This window comes from Quercus suber, unplaced genomic scaffold, assembly GCF_002906115.3.
Source record: "Quercus suber isolate HL8 unplaced genomic scaffold, Cork oak 2.0 scaffold_127, whole genome shotgun sequence".
Lineage (NCBI taxonomy): Eukaryota > Viridiplantae > Streptophyta > Magnoliopsida > Fagales > Fagaceae > Quercus > Quercus suber.
In genome coordinates this window covers 494,321-514,159 of record NW_027069590.1, presented here as the reverse complement: position 1 = coordinate 514,159, position 19,839 = coordinate 494,321, and the positions used below count along the sequence as shown (strand labels likewise).

Below are 19,839 nucleotides of genomic sequence, written 5' to 3'. Positions count from 1 at the left end.
AAATATTTTTTGAAGAAAAATCTAACGTGGTAAAAACATTTGTTGAAAACAAATTTTTAGACACAAAATTTTCGAATTTTGCAAGAAAATGAGAAAACATTTTGTTTTAAAAGCTTTTCTTAGAAAAAGGCTGTTTTTTTTTTGGAAAGAAAAGGGGATTTTTTGAAAGAAACCTTTTTTAAAAAAGAAAGACTTTTTTTGAAAGATCTTTGTTTTGAAGGAATGTTTTTCTTAGAAAAAGGGAGGAAAAATAAACTTTATTTTGAAAAGAATTTCCTTAGAAAAGTATGTAAAAAAATTGTTTTACCCAAGCAATTTTATTTTATGGCAACATTATTGATGAGAAAGGTAAATGAGCAAAAGTAAAGTACAAAAAAATAAATAGCAAAGTAAAATACTGAAATTTAAATGACAATAAAGTAAAGAGCAGAAAAATAAATGACATAAAGGTAAAGAGATGAAATTGAAATGACATAAAGGTAAAGAGCTGAAATTTAAAATGCAGAAATTTAAATGGCATTAAAATAATGTGCAGAAATTTTTTTAAAAAAATCCTTTCTAAGAATTGGAGGAGGGTGAGGTCTCACTGATTCAAAAGTCAAGACTCAAAACCCGTTGTGTCCGCGTTTAGGCTACAAAACCAAGATGAGGCTAATCTAACTTTTTATCTTACCTGCATTTAGTTACTTATCAAAAACCCGCATTTAGTTATTGTATGCTTCAGAAGCCAGTGTTACCGAAATCATAAGATCTGAAAGTTCTTCATTTTTTTTTTTTATCCTTTTCATTTAGTTATTGGCCAAACATATTTTTAGCCATTATTTGTTTCAATTGTGATAATTGTTATTGGACTTATTCTTGAGAAAAATGTAAAAGAGTTTAGGTATTAGGACATGTCCATTTTTATTTTTAGGCAAAATTACAAATTATACTTTCAAACTTTGACCTATCTTCAAGTCAGTTCTTTAAGCTCCATTATTTTTTTAATTTCAGTTCTTTAATTTCCATTGATTTTCAATGTAGTCCTTCCATTCAATCTACACAATTAAGCACACTAAATCAACGTCATTTTGGAAAGTTAAAACTATTAAAGGTCTGTTTAGATACCGCTTATTTTGCTGAAAATATTGTAGCAAAATAATTTTTAAAACACAAAACACTATAGCAAACTTATTGTTGCATTTTTCACAAGTTGGCTGGTCCGTGAACAGTGCCATGGGACCTAGAATTTAAAACACAAAAACACACGCTAAAACTAACGGTGAGATTGGATGAAAATATTTCGAAGGACTAATTTGAAAATGGATTAAAGTTAAAGGTTTGAAATGAAAACAAATGGAGCTTTAACAAGTCAAAGTTAGAGGATGTAATTTGTAAGCTAGCCTTATTTGTATTTTTCTAATAAGTGGACTAAAAGACATTGTTAAAGTTTTAGAATTTTATGAGAAAATTTTCGTTGAGACAGTAGCTCAACTAGTTCATCTATTTTAGTGTTTCTAATAGAAATGACCAGAATTCAAATTCCACTTTCCAATTGAAACTACTGAATTATCAAAAGAAATTTCCATTGAGATAATTGACCCCAAAAGAATTATTTCTTTATTATCTCAAATTCTCAATGGTCGAGCAAATGCCAATGGCAGTTCTTGTGACGGAGAAGAAGGAAGCGCTTGGTGAGGTCTTGAATGGAGATCGACTTGTTAGTGATCCCTATTAACTTGACTTTAAGAAAGACAAAGACACTGAAGTGGCCTGTAAAAGGAAGCTGTCTAAGGATGATGTTGCTCATTTCTGGAATGCAGTGCAAAAGGACTATTACTTCCAAATGTATTATGACGACTTGCCAATCTGGGGTTTCATTGGAAAGGTTGAAAAGGAAGGCGAAGTCGACCCCAGTGAATACAAATATTTTCTTTTCAAGCATATCCAATTCGATGTTTCCTACAATAAAGACAGTGTGATGGAAATCATGGCTCATATAGATCCTCAGTCTCTAGTGCACCTGACCGAGGACAAGGCAGTGGAAGCTGAGTTCATGTACACTGTGAAGTGGAAGGAAACATAAATTCCTTTTGAGAAGAGAATGGAGAAGTGCTCACAGTCTTCTTCTTTACCGCATCACTTGGAAATTCATTGGTTTTCAATTATTAACTCCTGTGTGACTGTATAGGAAAGTACAGAGAGCCAAGAATTGAAAGAAGAGAGGAAGCTCAAGCTAGAGAGAGTTTTGGAATGAAGAAAACTTTGTACATTACTCAATTGAATGAATCTGTACATGAATCTGTGACTAAATACAGAAAACAGAGCAAGCAAAATATCTCAAACTATGCGGGTACAGTTACAGCACGTGTGTTTGTTAGTTAACTCACGTGTGAACATATCTCACTTCATTAAACTACAGCACTTCATTAAGCTACACTGTACAACTAAACTACAATGCTAAGCTGTCGTTTATCTCAGATTTTATCCCTGCACTTCTTTCTTCTTTTGCTTCGTTCCTTTTCTTGCTTTCTGATCTGAATCACAACTTTGATAGACTGTTCTGCTTTTGACTGGTTTTCTTGCATCCATTCTCATGCGAGTCTTGAAGAATGATTTCTTGAAGTAAGAGTTATGCTGTGAACGTGTAGCTAGATGTTGATACTAATAATAAAGCTTTCAAGTTCTTTTAATTTTTTTAACTTTTGTACTGCTTAATTTCTGAAAAGGTATGCTCAAGATGAAGAAGCAGCTGATGACCAAGAAGAGACAGGATGGAAATACATTCATGGTGATGTTTTCCGATTCCCAAAGTACAAATCCTTATTTGCTGCTGCCCCTGATTCTGGCAGCCAATTGTTCACTTTGTAAGGATCTTTTTAATTTCATATTTCGTTCAGATCCGTGAAGCTTAGTTTATTGCATCACTGTCCTAAATGCCCTCTTCATTCTTTATTTGTATTTCCAGCACGGTCTTCATTTTTATGCTTGCGTTGGTTGGTGTATTTTATCCATACAACTGAGGAGCTTTGTTTACTGCACTGGTAGTTATATATGCACTCACGTGTGGGATTGCAAGATACACAGCATCCACTTTCTATTGTCAGCTTGAAGGAAAGAACTGGGTTAGTCTAGATGAATTCTGTCTGTGAATTTAGCTTAGGCCTTGGTGCTTCTTAGGGTAAGACCGGGTGAACTTAACAGATTTTTTTCCATTCTCTGGTTCGGGTGAGGAATCTTTTGCTGACAGGTTGCCTGTTTTGTGGGCCTCTATTCCTCACATTCTGATTTCTTAACACTGTCGCAATTGCCTACAGTGCAACTGCAGCACTTCCTTTTGGCACCATTGTGCTCATATGGACATTGGCAACATCACCATTGCTTGTGTTGGGTGGTATTGCTGGGAAAAATATCAAGGCTGAGTTCCAAGCTCCTTGCCGCACCACAAAATATCCTCGTGAGATTCCACCTCTGCCTTGTTACAGGAGCACCCTTCCTCAGATGGCAATGGCTGGGTTTCTCCCTTTCGGTGCTATTTACATTGAGCTCTACTACATATTTGCCAGTGTCTGGGGTCACAGGATTTATACCATCTACAGCATCTTGTTTATTGTATTCATTATTCTTTTGATTGTCACTGCTTTCATCACTGTGGCTTTGACTTACTTCCACCTTGCTGCTGAAGATCATGAATGGTGGTGGAGGTACGATTTTTCTCGCATCAAGTGTTTTTTTTGGTCTCTTTGTTGCTGACATTTCGCTTCGCCATGTTCTGCTTTTCTGTGGTACATTCTTGCTTAAAGTTTGATAGTGAAGAATCACGAATGTTTCAAGCTATTTGATATGTTAATCTCAGCAGTAGTTTCTTTTATAAAAAACTATCTGACAACAATCAAGAAGGAAGCAAAAACAAAAATGTTTTTTGGGGGAGGGGGGGGGGGGGAGGGAGGGATTGTGGGCAGTATTGTTAATTAGTGTAAATATGGTGGAAAAGATCTCAAATATTTAATTAGTGTAAATTTTGGATCTGCTGTTGTAATTGGTAAAGAGGGTAAATATCTTCAAATAAAATGGAACGTATGATATGTATTATCTTGTGGAGATATTAGCCATGAAGGCACCAATCACTGATTAGATCAATAAATATCTAATATCCTGGTATGCATCTTGATATTATCGATTATTGGCTATGCGTATTTAAAAACAAAGAGTAATGCCATATACACAAACTATTTTACAACATTTTTGCAAACTGCTGATGTGGTAAATTCTTACTAGTTCTAATATGGGTCTATCACTAATATCACATTTTTATTTGCAATAACTATTTAGAAAATACTAAAGCCACATCAGCAGTTTGTAAAAATTGTGTAAAATAGTTTGTGTCTGTAGCATTACTCAACAACAAGAGTAATGCCATATACACAAATTATTTTACAACATTTTTACAAACTGCTGATGTGGTAAATTTTTACTAGTTCTAATATGGGTCTATCACTAATATCACATTTTTATTTGCAATAACTATTTAGAAAATACTAAAGCCATATCAGCAGTTTGTAAAAATTGTGTAAAATAGTTTGTGTCTGTAGCATTACTCAACAACAAGAGTAATGCCACATACACAAACTATTTTACAACATTTTTACAAACTGCTGATGTGGTAAATTCTTACTAGTTCTAATATGGGTCTATCACTAACATCACATTTTTATTTGCAATAACTATTTAGAAAATACTAAAGTTACATCAGCAGTTTGTAAAAATTGTGTAAAATAGTTTGTGTCTGTAGCATTACTTAACAACAAGAGTAATGCCACATACACAAACTATTTTATAACATTTTTACAAACTGCTGATGTGGTAAATTCTTACTAGTTCTAATATGGGTCTATCACTAACATCACATTTTTATTTGCAATAATTATTTAGAAAATACTAAAGCATTACAAACTGCTGATGTGGTAAATTCTTACTAGTTCTAATATGGGTCTATCACTAACATCACATTTTTATTTGCAATAACTATTTAAAAAATACTAAAGCCACATCAGCAGTTTGTAAAAATTGTGTAAAATAGTTTGTGTTTGTAGCATTACTCAACAACAAAAGTAATGCCACATACACAAACTATTTTACAACATTTTTACAAACTGCTGATGTGGTAAATTCGTACTAGTTCTAATATGGGTCTATCACTAACATCACATTTTTATTTGCAATAACTATTTAGAAAATACTAAAGCCACATCAGCAGTTTATAAAAATTGTGTAAAATAGTTTGTGTCTGTAGCATTACTTAACAACAAGAGTAATGTCACATACACAAACTATTTTATAACATTTTTACAAACTGCTGATGTGGTAAATTCTTACTAGTTCTAATATGGGTCTATCACTAACATCACATTTTTATTTGCAATAACTATTTAGAAAATACTAAAGCCACATCAGCAGTTTTTTACAAACTGCTGATGTGGTAAATTCTTATTAGTTCTAATATGGGTCTATCACTAACATCACATTTTTATTTGCAATAACTATTTAGAAAATACTAAAGCTACATCAGCAGTTTGTAAAAATTGTGTAAAATAGTTTGTGTCTGTAGCATTACTCAACAACAAGAGTAATGCCACATACACAAACTATTTTACAACATTTTTACAAACTGCTGATGTGGTAAATTCTTACTAGTTCTAATATGGGTCTATCACTAACATCACATTTTTATTTGCAATAACAATTTAGAAAATACTAAAGCCACATCAGCAGTTTGTAAAAATTGTGTAAAATAGTTTGTGTCTGTAGCATTACTCAACAACAAGAGTAATGCCACATACACAAACTATTTTACAACATTTTTACAAACTGCTGATGTGATAAATTCTTACTAATTCTAATATGGGTCTATCACTAACATCACATTTTTATTTGCAACCATTGTGTGGCTAGAGTGAAAATATCTTATTTGGAAGCCTAAGATTAAGGAAAATCCAAGAATAAGTATCTATGGTAGCTAATTATGTTATTAGTATTTTATTTTATTTCATGCCTTTTTTGGTTTTCTCTATAGAGTTTAGGTAATTTCATAATTCTGTAATTGCTGGTTGTGGGTCATAGTTGTGAGCCTTGGGTTTTGTAATAGATAAATCTTATTGAGTTCATGGGATTTTATGTGTATTTTGGTCCAGTTCAGTCAGGAATTATTTTATTGGTCAAAATAGTAGTTTTAATCCTTTTAGGAAGAGTTAAGATCTAGAGTCTATTTTTTTATCATATGTCTATACAGGTACACGTCTGGAAACCACAACCATTCTTCACTTAGATCATACTAGGGGAGAACGTGCCATTTGAGTCAAAGTTCATTGGAAGATCTAGAGTCTATCTAAGAGTGTCATTGTAGTTAAATAAGAGAAAGGAAAGGGTGGGGGGAGTTGATTAATGAAAATATTGAGTGTTTTAGTTTAGAGGCGCGTTGGCCTTATTGTGTGTACGTGTGTGCTTTTTATTTCTTTTTCTAGTCTTTAATATTCTGTCAGGATTCACATAATTAGGTAGACTTGCTATTTATTTCCCTCAGATCAATTGTAGTTTCAATAAAATGTTGGTAAACTAGTACATATTCACATAGTTCGGCACACTTACTATTTACTGCCCGAAAATTGATTGTAGTTTCAATAAAATGTAGATAAACTAGTACATACAAACACAAGATAATCCATCATGAGTCTGATGATAATTAACTTGGCCATCTGAATATGATTCCTAGTTGCTGTTGCCATGGGAATACTGAGATGTGCCTTGACCCATTGGCTGAAGGTGAAAGTCTTCTATGAAATCCACCTTCATTGTTGATTTCGTTGGGGGATTTTTAAACAACAAGAGGGTTTTTTTTTTTTTTGGGGCGGGGGGCGCCGCGCCGCGCTCAAAGGGCATTATGGATCTCAAAGGGCATTATGGATCACTAGTGTTTTGATCTTACCTTCATCTTAAGCCCTCTGCTTGTAAAGCATCCATTCAACAAGTGAAATCAAGTTTATAGCCTTTGAATCCGTATGTTTCCCAAACCTACAAGTTTCTTTACTTGTGAAATGGCCCATTTTTACTTTGCATCTTGTAGTTTCAAAAGTGATACTTCTAAGAGTGTATTTTCTTGCATTTTTCTGTCAAGATAGGTGGCAGATATTTTTTCCTTCTCAACCAATGCAGTGTTTATTTCTTATTTTACAAATTGTTTTATTTGCATAAGTCCTCAACTATTTGATTCCTTCCACCCATCCCCACTGTCTTCGTTTAGCACTTTCTTTAGAAGTATGACTTTCACATTGACCGAGACCAAAATTGTTGCTTTAGCTGAGTTCTAAGGGGTTTTTGTCTAGAGTGATATGCCTCTTTGAGCCAGCTTTTAGTGCCTCCTATAATTGCTGTCTTTTAATACAACAATTGGCCAAATTTTGTATGGTTGAGGATTCAGGAGATGATTTTGTTCTTTGGTGCCATTAATAGCATGGGTGACTGTATTTTGTAGAGGTCATAGTTAGGACAGTCATCATTTCCTTGGCCATCTGTTTACTTTTGATCAGTCATAAAGTGGACTCGGTTAATTTGTGGTTAGTCTTCCTCTAGTTTGGTTGCTGGCCTGCATTGAGGTTAGTGACTTGGCTATTAAGGTAGGTTCTTTCTTCAGTTAAATCTTTTCTGTTTATTTTTTTTGGAGGGGGAGGGGGTGGGCCTTCATAAGCTAACGAAAATAAAAGTGAAAGCGAACCTGTATACGGATAATAGTTTCCTTCCTTTTAATTATATATATTTGCATGTCTCAAGGAGATGAGACATCATATGTCTTGTCATTTCAAGTTAAAAAAACCCCCTAAAATGAGCTTCAATGCGTATTTAGAGAAAACATTGGGTTAAAAAAAAAAAAAAAAAAAAAAATTTCACGCTCACACACTCACGGCTTCCTCTGCAAGTTCACGCCATTCCTCTACTTCCTCTCTTCCTTCACTCCGAACCTCCACCACCGCCACACAGATCGCCAGAGTAGAATGATTTGAAGAAGAAAGAGTTCTTGCTGTGTCCTCTACTTCCTCCTCTGGGGTTGTGTTGTCCTCTGCTTGCCCAAACCTCCACCACACCACACACCAGAGTTCACCACCACAAAGTTCGCCAGAGTCCAAGTCTCAGAGCTCAGACCGAGTTGATTTGCGAAGAAATAGAGCAGAAATAGAGCATAGAGACAGGCATAACAGTGGAAGAGCTTGACATTATCGATGTTGAGGAGCTTATGCGAGACCTTGAAGATGAAGAAGATATGGATTTTGATGACGAAATCAACAACAAAGAGAACATCAGACCACCATTGGAAGCAAAAGAGACAGCTACATACAAGAAATCGAAGCCGGAATTTCAAAAAAATAGGGCTTTGGAAGAATAAAAAATGGGAAACAGTAATTGTCAACAAATACCTTTATCGGAGATTGACATCTTGTCATTCCGAAGGCAAGACTTGAACTCCGGTACACTCTTTGATTCGAACCTACTCGCCGCCTTTGAGCTAGCCGTGAAAGAGCATATTCGAATGAGTGAAGCAGAAAGGAGCGAGAATTGAGCAAGAGAATCTTGTAAAAATTGCAAAAGAAAAGGAAAAACAAAAAGAAGAAGAAAAATCGGAGGACGACACAACCCCAGAGGAGGAAGCAGAGGGCAAGGCAAGAACTCTTTCTTCCTCGAAATCGTTCTGCTCTGGTGATCTTTGTGGCGGTGGTGGAGGTTTAGCGTGAAGGAAGAGAGGAAGCAGAGGAATGGTGTGAACTTGTTGAGGAAGCCATGAGTGTGATTTTTTTTTTTAGGTTATATTGTTTCTTTAAGCTGTGAGCGTGTGAACTTTGATGTGGCATGGTCTCATTGGCTGGCATAAAACACTGGTTTTACGCCAATTTCGGACCCAATGTTTTCTTGCATATTTATTTTCCATTTTTATATACTAATCATAGTGAAATGCAACAGGTCTTTTCTTTGTGGTGGATCTACCAGCCTGTTTATCTATGGCTATTGCTTGTATTATTACTATGCACGATCAGATATGTCCGGTTTTATGCAGACCTCATTTTTCTTTGTTTACATGGCTTGCATCTACTGTGGCTTCTTTCTCCTGCTTGGGGCTGTTGTAAAATATAGAGATGAAAAACAAGTTTTGATTCAACAATATAAATCCTAAAACTTAGCAATAACAAAAAGTAGATAGATAAAGTTAGAAAGATCTCACAAACTATAGAATCACGCAATATGCGTTGTCCTTAAAGGTTGATTCGTGCCACTTGGAGTAGAACTCAGTGTGAATAGCTCTCTTAGTCGAACAACTCCCTATGATTATACTATAGTGATTTCTTTAAGTTGAACGCATATTTAAGCAAGAAGAACTAAGAATAACCTGTGCAGGTCCTTTTTTTGAATAGTGTCCAAACCCAAGCTGAAGCAAGGACCTTGGGCCTTTGAGTTGTAGTTTAAAGGGACTGGGCTTAGTTCACCGCAGCTAAATGGGCTATTTAAAAACCAAGTGGTGCATAGAGCAAAAATCCTACAATACGTGCATATTAGCAAACAAGAATATATGTATTGAACAGCAAGAAACAGTAAAGAGATAATGTAATAAAGAGAGAGACAAAATAATTGTTAAGGATCCTTCAGCCATTGTGAGATATTTCATTACTTTCATTAGTTGTAATTTACAATGTGCTCACTAAGACGTGTTACAAGATCCAAATAAGCTCAAAAATTACAAACATAGATGGCTATCCAAGCCTCTAAGACTTGCAAGATTTGAATCCCTTTGAAACCAAGTATGTTCTATAGTGGTTGTTTCGGGATACCAGGCTATATTCCTCTTTCTTTTACTATTTTCTTTGAGTTTTTTGATAGAGTTTTCTCAATGATTCTGTTCTGATTCACTCTTGCCGAATGCCCCTCCAATGTTGGCTACTTCTTCCTTTTATAGTGTCACTCTATGATTATGAGGTACCATTGATTCTCCTCATTTGCTCCCCTAGTTACTAGAGCCCACATTGTGCCAGCCATTTTGATGACTGGTCCTTTCCTTGTTTCTCACAGTTTTCTTCTTTTGGTGCTATTTCCCTAAAAGCTTTTTACTAACTTTTCATTTCGGGATGTCCTTAGAGGGCTAACCTTTAATCTCTCTTCCCTCAGGGCCTTTAAACCTTACCTCCTCAGATTCAGCTTTTTGATTGTCCTTCCTTTTGTCATTTTTCTAGGTGAGCCGAATTCATTCCTGCTAGATTGAAGGTTTTCCCAGCTACTTCTCTTTATAGTTCTTCTTTCTGGGTTGCCTGATGTACTAGCCCTTTTGTTCATAAATTGTTACTTTTCAAGCCTTCTGGTTCCTTTCTGCATCATAGGGCGATTGAGAAGGACACATCTGTCCTTCGCTTCTTGTGTTTTTGGGTACTCTTTTTGAATTGTCTCAATCTCCTCCTAGCTGTGGTGCACGCCCTGAGGATCCTAAGCCCCTGGCAATCTTTGGGTATCCCGACCCAGTTCTTTCACTAGACTCCCTTTGATTTTCTGATTCTAGATAGGCTGGGCATTTTTCTTACCTCCCTTCGTTTCATGGGCCCTAAGGCCTATCCCTTCATGGGTTTTGGGATTCAAATCTTTTGGGCTTACCATCCTTTTCTCTTGTGGTGAGCTCAACCACTTTAATATTAATTTCTATGAAGTTGGCCCATTGTGTTATTTTTGGGCCTTGATGTTATGATTTTTTAGACCTCAACACAACCTTATTTGCCTTTCCTAAAAACCAAAAAATTGATGTTGAAATTTTTGTCGAGATGAGCAAAAAATAGAGCAGAATAGCTGTGTAGCTGAGAAAACAGAAGAAAACAATAGGGGAATAAGGGGTTTTGTAAGCCAACTAAGTAGAGGACTTATGGGTTGCAACGGTCACTGTGCATGCCCAACCGGCAACACATTAAATGCCTTTAACGGGTTGCTTGGTTAATGCCCAACAGGCTGAACCGAATTGGGCTAAAAGTAAAAAAAAAAATGGAAAAATGGTATAGCCCAAGAGAGATAGAGACAAGCCTAAATCCAACCCAAGCCCAACTCTAACCCTTAGCCCATTATCTTTCAAGTTATCACTTAAGTTGTACTATGGTTTATAAACACACATGAAGACTTATCTCTAACTAATGTGGGACACAAGCAAAGTTTTAGTGTTTAAAACACACACACACACACTCCAACAATCCCCCACATGTTACAAACACTAAACTAGAAAAGACAATAAACTCAGGAAGGCATAAATCAATATAGTACCATAAGGTTTTAACCATACTTAGAATAAATATGTAGGAACTACTAGACCATGGTAGAGATAGACTCTTTTAACCAAGCTATTAGATAACCATACTTACCACCCACATACTTTCTTTACCAAGGTTGTTCCATAAGTTGGTTTGCGCCTTATACAGGCTATATGCCATTGGGTTTCATGAGAGCTCTAGAGACCTACCCAAGTCTCATAGGAAGCGGCACAACTTCCATTCTCACATAGGTGACATCGATCAAGAGTGTGCAGTATACCCCATCCCAATTGGTAGGGACCATGGATCTATTAAGAGCTAGAGCTTGACCTCCAACAATCTGCAACTTAGCATTATCTCACACCATAGGGATGGACCCATCATTAAGCTCCTCAATGAGATAGCTGAAAACACAATAACTGATAGTGCCCATATGGACCACTAATGACTTCTACCCATTTAATTCCTTGCATGGAATCACCCATCATAAAGGTTGAGCATTGGCCGTGGTGTCACAATTTGGGTATTAGTCTTATTCCCATTGGTGTTCCACCCACCAGCTTTCTTGCTAGTGGCTTGGTCAAAGGATTGACCAAATTCCTCTCTAACCTCATAAAGTCCAAAAACATTACACCATTATCAATGAGTTGCCTCACAATATTGTGTCTCAATCGGATATGTCGACTTTTTCCATTATAGATTTTGCTCTTAGCATGTTCTATGGTAGCTTGGCAATCACAATATATGCAAATAGAGGCAATAGAGTTAGTATACAATAGTATATCAATTAACAAACTCTTAAGCCACTCGACTTTGGACCCAGCCTTCTCTAAGGCCATTAACTTTGAATCCATGGTGGATCTCGCTATGCAAGTCTACTTGGATGATTTCCAAGAGACAGCCCCTCCAGCTAGTGTGAACATATATCTATTAGTGAGCCTTACCTCATCTGTATCAGAGATCCAATTAGCATCGCAATATCCTTCTAATATAGCAGGATAACCACAATATCGTAAACCATAATCAAAAGTACCCTTTAAATATCTTAACAATCTAGATATTGCATCCCAGTATTCAATACTAGGATTATAAGTATATCTACTCAATCTACCAACAACATATGCAATATCGGGGCAAGTACAATTTATCATAAACATTAAACTACCAATTATTTGTACATATTTATCTTGTGAAACACTATCACTACGTTTTTTAATCAAGTTTACCTTTGAGTCAAAATGAGTGGACATAGGTGACATATCAAAATGTTCAAACTTTTTAAGAATTTTCTCTATATAGTGAGATTGTGATAGTGTAATGCAATCATTATCCCTAAGGATTTTGATGCCCAAGTTTACATTTGTCTCACCCAAATCTTTTATATCAAGATTAGAGGCCAGAAAACATTTAACATCATGCATAACATCAAGGCTAGTTCCAAATATAAGCAAGTCATCAACATTTAAACATAAAATAACACATTCATTATTAATAAACTTGCTATATATGCATTTATCGACACCATTGATCACATACCCATGTTTAAGCATAACATTATCAAAATTTTCATGCCATTGTTTAGGTGCTTGTTTTAAACCATATAAAGATTTAATCAATTTACAAACTTTATGTTCTTTTCCAAAAACTACATAACCCTCGAGTTACTCTATATAAATTTCTTCTTCTAAATCATCATTTAGAAAGACAGTTTTAGTATCCATTTGATGTACAACAAGTTTGTAAATAGAAGTAATGGCAAATAAAATTCTAATAGATGTAATTCTAGTAACCGAAGAATAAGTATCAAAATAATTCGCACTATGTTTTTGCTTATAACCCTTGGCTACTAAGCGAGCTTTATACTTATTTATTGTACCAACCGGTTTTAATTTCCTTTTAAACACCCATTTGCAATCAATAGGTTTAACCTTAGGTGGAAGCTCAACTAATTCCCAAGTATGATTAGACATAATAGATTCTAATTTATTATTAATTGCTTCCAACCAAAAAGGTGCATCTACGGAATTAATTGCATCATAGTAGCTTACATGTTCACCTTCAACGACATAGGCAAGGAAATCGTTACCGTAATCATTTTCCTTCCTAGCTCACTTACTACTTCTTATTTCTTACACATCATCAACAAAGTCATTAGATATTTGAATAGAATTATGCAATATTTTTTTCTTATTTTTCAAATGAAACACATGCTCAAAGAATATGGCAATTTTGGATTCAATAATAGTATATGATTCTAAGATATCACTTTTGATGACAAGAAATATATAGCATGTACTATTGCAAGCATAACCAATACACACACTATAAAGTTGTTATTTACAACTAATTTGTGTTAGGTTTAATTCCATACCAAATTTGATTGTATTTTTGTTCAATCATATGTACTTTGTATTTTATGTGAGATTTCATTGAGTGGGTTGTGTATGAGAGAGAGTGTGAAGACTCAAGTGCCTATTGAAGAAAGTGTGGATTTCGCGAGAAATTTCGTAAGAAGCCTTCTTGCAAAGTGAGCCATGTGTAGAGCACATGATTGTTTCATGAGTAAGGCCTTCCTGCGAGATACTCACGAAACATTCTGTTTTGCTATTTTGGCTTATCTACTACACCATGTCTTCACCCACACTATATATATCTGCATTACCCACATATTGTGAGAAGTATTTTTTAGAGAGAAAACCCTAGCCATAACCCTTGAGAGTTAGAGATTTTCATACCCACAATCTTCTAAACAATCTTTTGTGGGTTTCTTTGACAACTACCTCTCCATTTCCAAATCCTTGAGAGGTTGATAGCCCAAATACTTACTACACCCATTTTGAGTGTAAAGTGAGGTTTTGGTGCTGTTAGGAAGTATTAGAAGAAGCCATTTGTTTGGTGCATGCAATCGGGCTGAATTGCATGATTCAAAGAGTTAGAGAAGACAAGGCTTCGTCAAGTCAGTTGGAAACAGGAGCTTAGAGGGTTCAAGTACATGGGGTAGACTAGGCTTGAAAGGTCTTTTGTTATTCGTGTACTGCAACTTATTCTCTAGTGGATTGATTTACCACTTGAAGGGTAGTGAAGAGGTTTCTCGCAGAGTTCTTCGGTTTCCTCTTTGATAACATATCGTGGTGTTATCTTGTATTTGCATATTTCTTCCCTACTCTTTTAACTTTCATTTTATTGTTTATATTTGATGAATATGGTTGAGAGTAGTTTTATTGTTTGTTTGCTCGCATTTACCTTGTAAGGTTGAATTTAATTAACCATCTTGTTGACTTTATTCTGTGCTAAATTTGCTTATAATTCAGTATTTAGAAACCCTGTATTTAGGTGGGAATCATGTAAGGGTTGTGTGTGAGAAAGTGTGAAGAAAAGCTCAAGTTTGTGCACTCAGCAAGTGGCTCACAACTAGATCTCACAGCTTGCAAGTTACCAAAAGTGGTACATGTGTGGAGCATGCAGAGAAGTTGAACATTCACGACAATTGAAGCACTATAGGACAAAAAGTCCAAACTGACCATTCAGTTAATTCGCGGTTTGAACTCGCGACTCAATCAAGTCGTAAGGCTAAGTCGCCAGTCCACTCTATTTTGGAAAAACTGACTCTTCGCATTCTATTCTTAATCTAGTATAAATACCCTTATACCCATGAAATATAGAGAGCTTCCAGAGAGAATTTTGAGAGAAAAACCTTAGAGAAAAACAAGATTGACTCATCCTTAATCTTTATAGTGACTTTTCAAATTCATCAACTCTCACCCTCTCCATTGTTACATCCTTGAGAGGTTTATTATCCAAATCATTTTCTCACCATACCTATATCTGTGAAAAGGCTTTTTGGTGCTTTGGGAAGCAGTTAGGAAGGGACCAATGGATATTGGTTGATGCTACGGGCTATAGCGGAATTCAATAAGCTAAAGAAGACAAATGTTCGGCGCAATCTCGTTGGAGCAAGAATCTTGGAGGGCTTAGGTACACTGGGTAGATTAGGCTTGCAAAGTCTTTTATTGTTCATGTATCCCAACTTTATTCTTTAGTGGATTATTGACCACTTGAGGGTGGCAGAGAGATTTTACGCCGAGGGCTTCGGTTTCCTCTTCGATAACACATCATTGTGTTTTCCTTGTGTTTGCATCACTTTTTCCTTAATTTTTGCTATTTAATTTCTGCTGTGGATGTGATTTTATTTGGTTTAGATTGTTTATCAATTCTGTTATAAGCTTATGTTCATTTTTTGCATGTTCACTGTTTGATATTAAGTTTGAATTGGTAATTTGTAAATTGGGGGTCTAAACGTTCATAGTGTTTTACATGCTATTTGAACTTTCATACTCTATTTCGCATTTAGTTTAAGTTAGAGTAAAATCAATCAAGCTGTAATTTTTAATTGGGGGTCTAAACAGCTCTTTTTTTTTTTTTTTCACAAATATTCGAGCTTTCACACACAATCACATATTTTAGAACCAAGCTTTCTCCTTTTAGGCTCAGGTAGCATGACCTTAGCCAAGCACCCCCACACTTTGAGGTTTTCCAAGTTAGGCTTACGCTCTTTCCAAAGTTCGTAAGGAGTTTTACTAGTTTTCTTATGAGGTACCTTATTTTCTAATAAGCATAACATTCATCATCTCTTTAAGTGTTCTATTTTTCCTTTCGGCTATTCCATTAGATTCAGCTGAATAAGGTGGTGTTACCTTATGTATTATGCCATTTTGTTCACAAAATTCCTTAAAAGGATTAGACTCATATTTACCACCTCTATCGATTCTAAGTTTTTTAATCCTTTTATTCTTTTGGCTCTCAACTTCACTTTTATACTTTATAAACATCTCCAAAGCTTCATCTTTGGTTCTTAGTAAATAAAGTTTAGTGAATCTAGAGTGGTCATCAACAAAGATCACATAGAATCTTTTACCACCTCTAGTCATGGTGTGTTTTAAATCACCCAAGTCACTATGTACCAATCCAAGAAACTCGATTTCTATTGTTATGGATTTACAAGGTTTCTTGGTGATTTTAGTTTAGGCACAAATTTCACATTTGTCCATATTAGCTTCACTTAGTGAATTAATAATTCCGCATTCTTTCATTTTCTTTATATAACCAAAATTAACATGTCCAAGTCTACCATGCCAAATATCAATGGAATCAACTAAGTAAGCACAAGAAGATGAACCATTTTCATTAATAACTTGATCAACATTAAGTACAAAGAGACCTTCATCATCATGCCCCTTACCAACAAAGACTTCATTCTTAGTTAAAGTAACTATGCCACCATCAAATAAAACTTTAATACCGGCCTTACCAAGCAAATGAAATGAAATGAGATTATGTCAAAAGTGAGGTACATGAAAGACATTATTGAGTGAAAGAGTTTTACCGGAAGTTAGCTTCAAGAGTACCTTCCCATTACCACTCACTGGCATGGACCTATTATCCCCAACGTAGACACATTCGGTGCCTTCCACCAGAGGAGTGTAGGAGCTAAACTCCTCTTTGACTGCACCAATGTGCCTTGTGTAGGCCGAGTCAACTACCCATCCTTTCACACACCATCACCGCAATGATCTCTTCGGTTTGAGCCACATTTGCCTTATTTGATGTTGAGCATTTGTTGTTGTTTTTATCGTTGTGGAAGTTGCCTCTTGCCCTACATGTTGCCGCATAATGACCTACCTTGTCATAAATAAAACAATTACCCTTTTTCTTTTGGATTTGAGGATTTGGGCCATTTTTATTATGAAATTTTCCTTTGCCCTTGAAATCATGTTTCTTATTATGTTGTGGAGGTCTAGAGGGTCCTCCATCTACAACATTAGCCTTGGAAGTAAATTCTTTAGCTCTAGAAACCTTTTCCGACATCCTATTTGTTTCTTCAATCTGAACATCAACGATAATTTGTTGAAGATTCAAATAGGTTCTATGGTGATTATACCGGTGTTTATACTCTTTCCAAGAGTCCGGAAACTTAAACAAAAGGCCATGAGCCTCAAACCTCTTGGGTAAAACATCATCCTCTTTAGCTAGGTCGGATACTAATTTTTGAAAAATTTCAATTTGGCTAGAAACACTTTTTTCTTCAACCATTTGAAAAGACATAAATTTATTCGTAGCAAACTTTTTAGCACCCTCATCTTCAAACCCATAATGATCATTAAGTTCATCTTATAAATCTTTAGCACAAGTAAAATGACAATAATTATCAAACAAATTGTTAGATAAACCAGACCTAATAGTATGAACACATAATTTATGTTTTTTCCCACTTTGCTATATATTTAGGATCATCTTTGGGTTTAGGGTCATAAAGAACCTAGTCAATTTTGGTAAATTCCAAGATGTGCAAAACCCTTTCTTTCTAATGTTTAAAATCATTTCCATCAAAAGCCTCAAACTTTGTAACTTCCAAAATGACCTAAAGAGAATCAACAACTTGTTTCTTCATTTTAAAACACAAATGTTAACCTTTAAGATTGTTGGAAAATATAGAGATGAAAAACAAGTTTTGATTCAACAATATAAATCCTAAAAATTAGCAATGACAAAAAGTAAATAGATAGAGTTAGAAAGATCTCACAAACTATAGAATCATGCAAAATGCATTGTCTTTAAAAGTTGATTCATGCCACCCGGAGTAGAATTTGGTGCAAATGGCTCTTTTGGCCGAACAACCCCCCAGGATTAGACTATAGTGATTTCTTCAAGTTGAATGCACACTCAAATAAGAAGAACTAAGAACAACTTTATTTGCCATTCCTAAAAACCAAAATATTGATGCTGAAATTTTAGTGGAGATGAGTACAAAATAGAGCAAATAGAGGGAGAGAGGCGGCTGTGTGTAGTTGAGAAAATTGAAGAAAACAATAGGGGAATAAGGGGTTTTATAAGCCAACTAAGTAGAGGACTTATAAGCTACAATAGCCACTGTGCATGCCCAATGGGTAGCAGATTAAATGCCCTCAACGGGCTGCTTGGTTAATGCCCAACGAGCTGAACTGAATTATGCTAAAAGGAAAAGAAAGGAGAAAAGGTATAGCCCAAGTGAGATAGAGACAAGTCTAAATCCAACACAAGCCCAACTCTAACCCCTAGCCAATTATCTTTCAATTTATTAATTAAGTTGTGCTATGGTTTATAAACTCACATGAAGACTAATGTGGGACACAAGCAAAGTTTTAGTGTTTGAAACATACACACTCCAATTGGGGCTGTGGGTTTTCGTGCCTCTTTGCTCTTTGTCCATCACATTTACCGGTCAATCATTTGTGAATAGTGGCTTGATTGGTCTTGTAGATAAATTCTTTCTTCCCTCTTTGTTTGTCATAGAGAAAGGTCTATGAATTTTGTGATAAGTAGGTTCGTTAGTGCCTCCAGAAGCAAAGGAAGCAAGCCTTTGACTAATTTCCTAAATTCAATTTCTTCAAATTCTGCTATGTTCACTCATGCCTTGGGAAATTATGGGTATTCTGGGATTTATTGATATTTGGCATATCTATCTATGAGACAGATGTATCTGGGGAAGTTGCTTGCTACATTCACCTTTGCTCTTAGAGCATTTGCAGCAGTAGTGTTATAAAGCAATAATGCTATATTTTAGCTCTACTATCCCTAAAATGATGCTGCAGCAGTGGAGCAATAGCAAAAAAATTTAGATGAATTGCTACAGTGCACATCTATATATAGATGTGCATTGTAGCTTGAAGCAAAAAAAAAAAAAAAAAAAAAAAAATTAGCCGGACCTCTTTGTTTCCATTTTTTATTCATTTTATCAAATCCAGTTCATTCACTCTCAGTCTCACTCTCTCTTGTTCATCTCTCATTCCTCTCAAGCTCCACTCTCTTAAAGTCACCGCCGCCGCCATCGTCAAGCTCACTCCGGTATGGTACAACTTCCTTCTTCTTTTTTTTTTTTTAATCAAACCGTGCCACTCTACTCCGTCCGTTGCTCCTCTCTACCCAGTGCCGACCGAAGCCCCAGCCCAGCGCCGACCGTAGCCCAGCCCAGCGCCGACCACTCCTTGCGTTCTCCACCTCAAAGGCCGAACCTCAGAGCTCCACCCTCTCTCTGTTATCTCATGCCCAGCGCCATGTGGGTTTGAGTTTGTGTTTTCCAATCTGTTGTGGGCAGTGGGCTTGTGTTTGTGTTTGTGGCAGTGGGCTTGTACTCGTGGTGGGTTTTTTTTTTTTTTTTTTTTGCTGTGGATTGCTGGTGGTGGTGGTTGTGGTTGTGGTCGCTGTAGCTATGGCTGTGGCTGTGGCTGATGGTAGAGGTGATGTGGTTGTGGGTGGTGCTGTGATGTTTTTTTTAGGGGTGGAATATATTATTTTATTGTGTTGAAAGCTAAAATAGATCCACTGCTACAGCATGTGTATAGGTAAAATAGATAAAGTAATTTTTATTGGTGCTAAATAGCTAAAATTATAGATGTGCTGCTGTGAATGCTCTTAGGAAATAACTTCTTTCTTATATGATAATACTGAGAGTGACCTAGTATGTAAGTTCATATTGTTCTGTAGCTTATAATTGTGTTCACCTTTT

The 19,839-nt window shown here is 35.7% G+C and overlaps 1 pseudogene; it reads left to right on the top strand.

Annotated features, from left to right (window-relative positions):
• The first annotated feature begins 1,621 nt into the window (after positions 1–1,621).
• Positions 1,622–9,196, top strand: LOC136068643 (transmembrane 9 superfamily member 3-like; annotated as a pseudogene).
• The last annotated feature ends 10,643 nt before the right edge of the window (positions 9,197–19,839 follow it).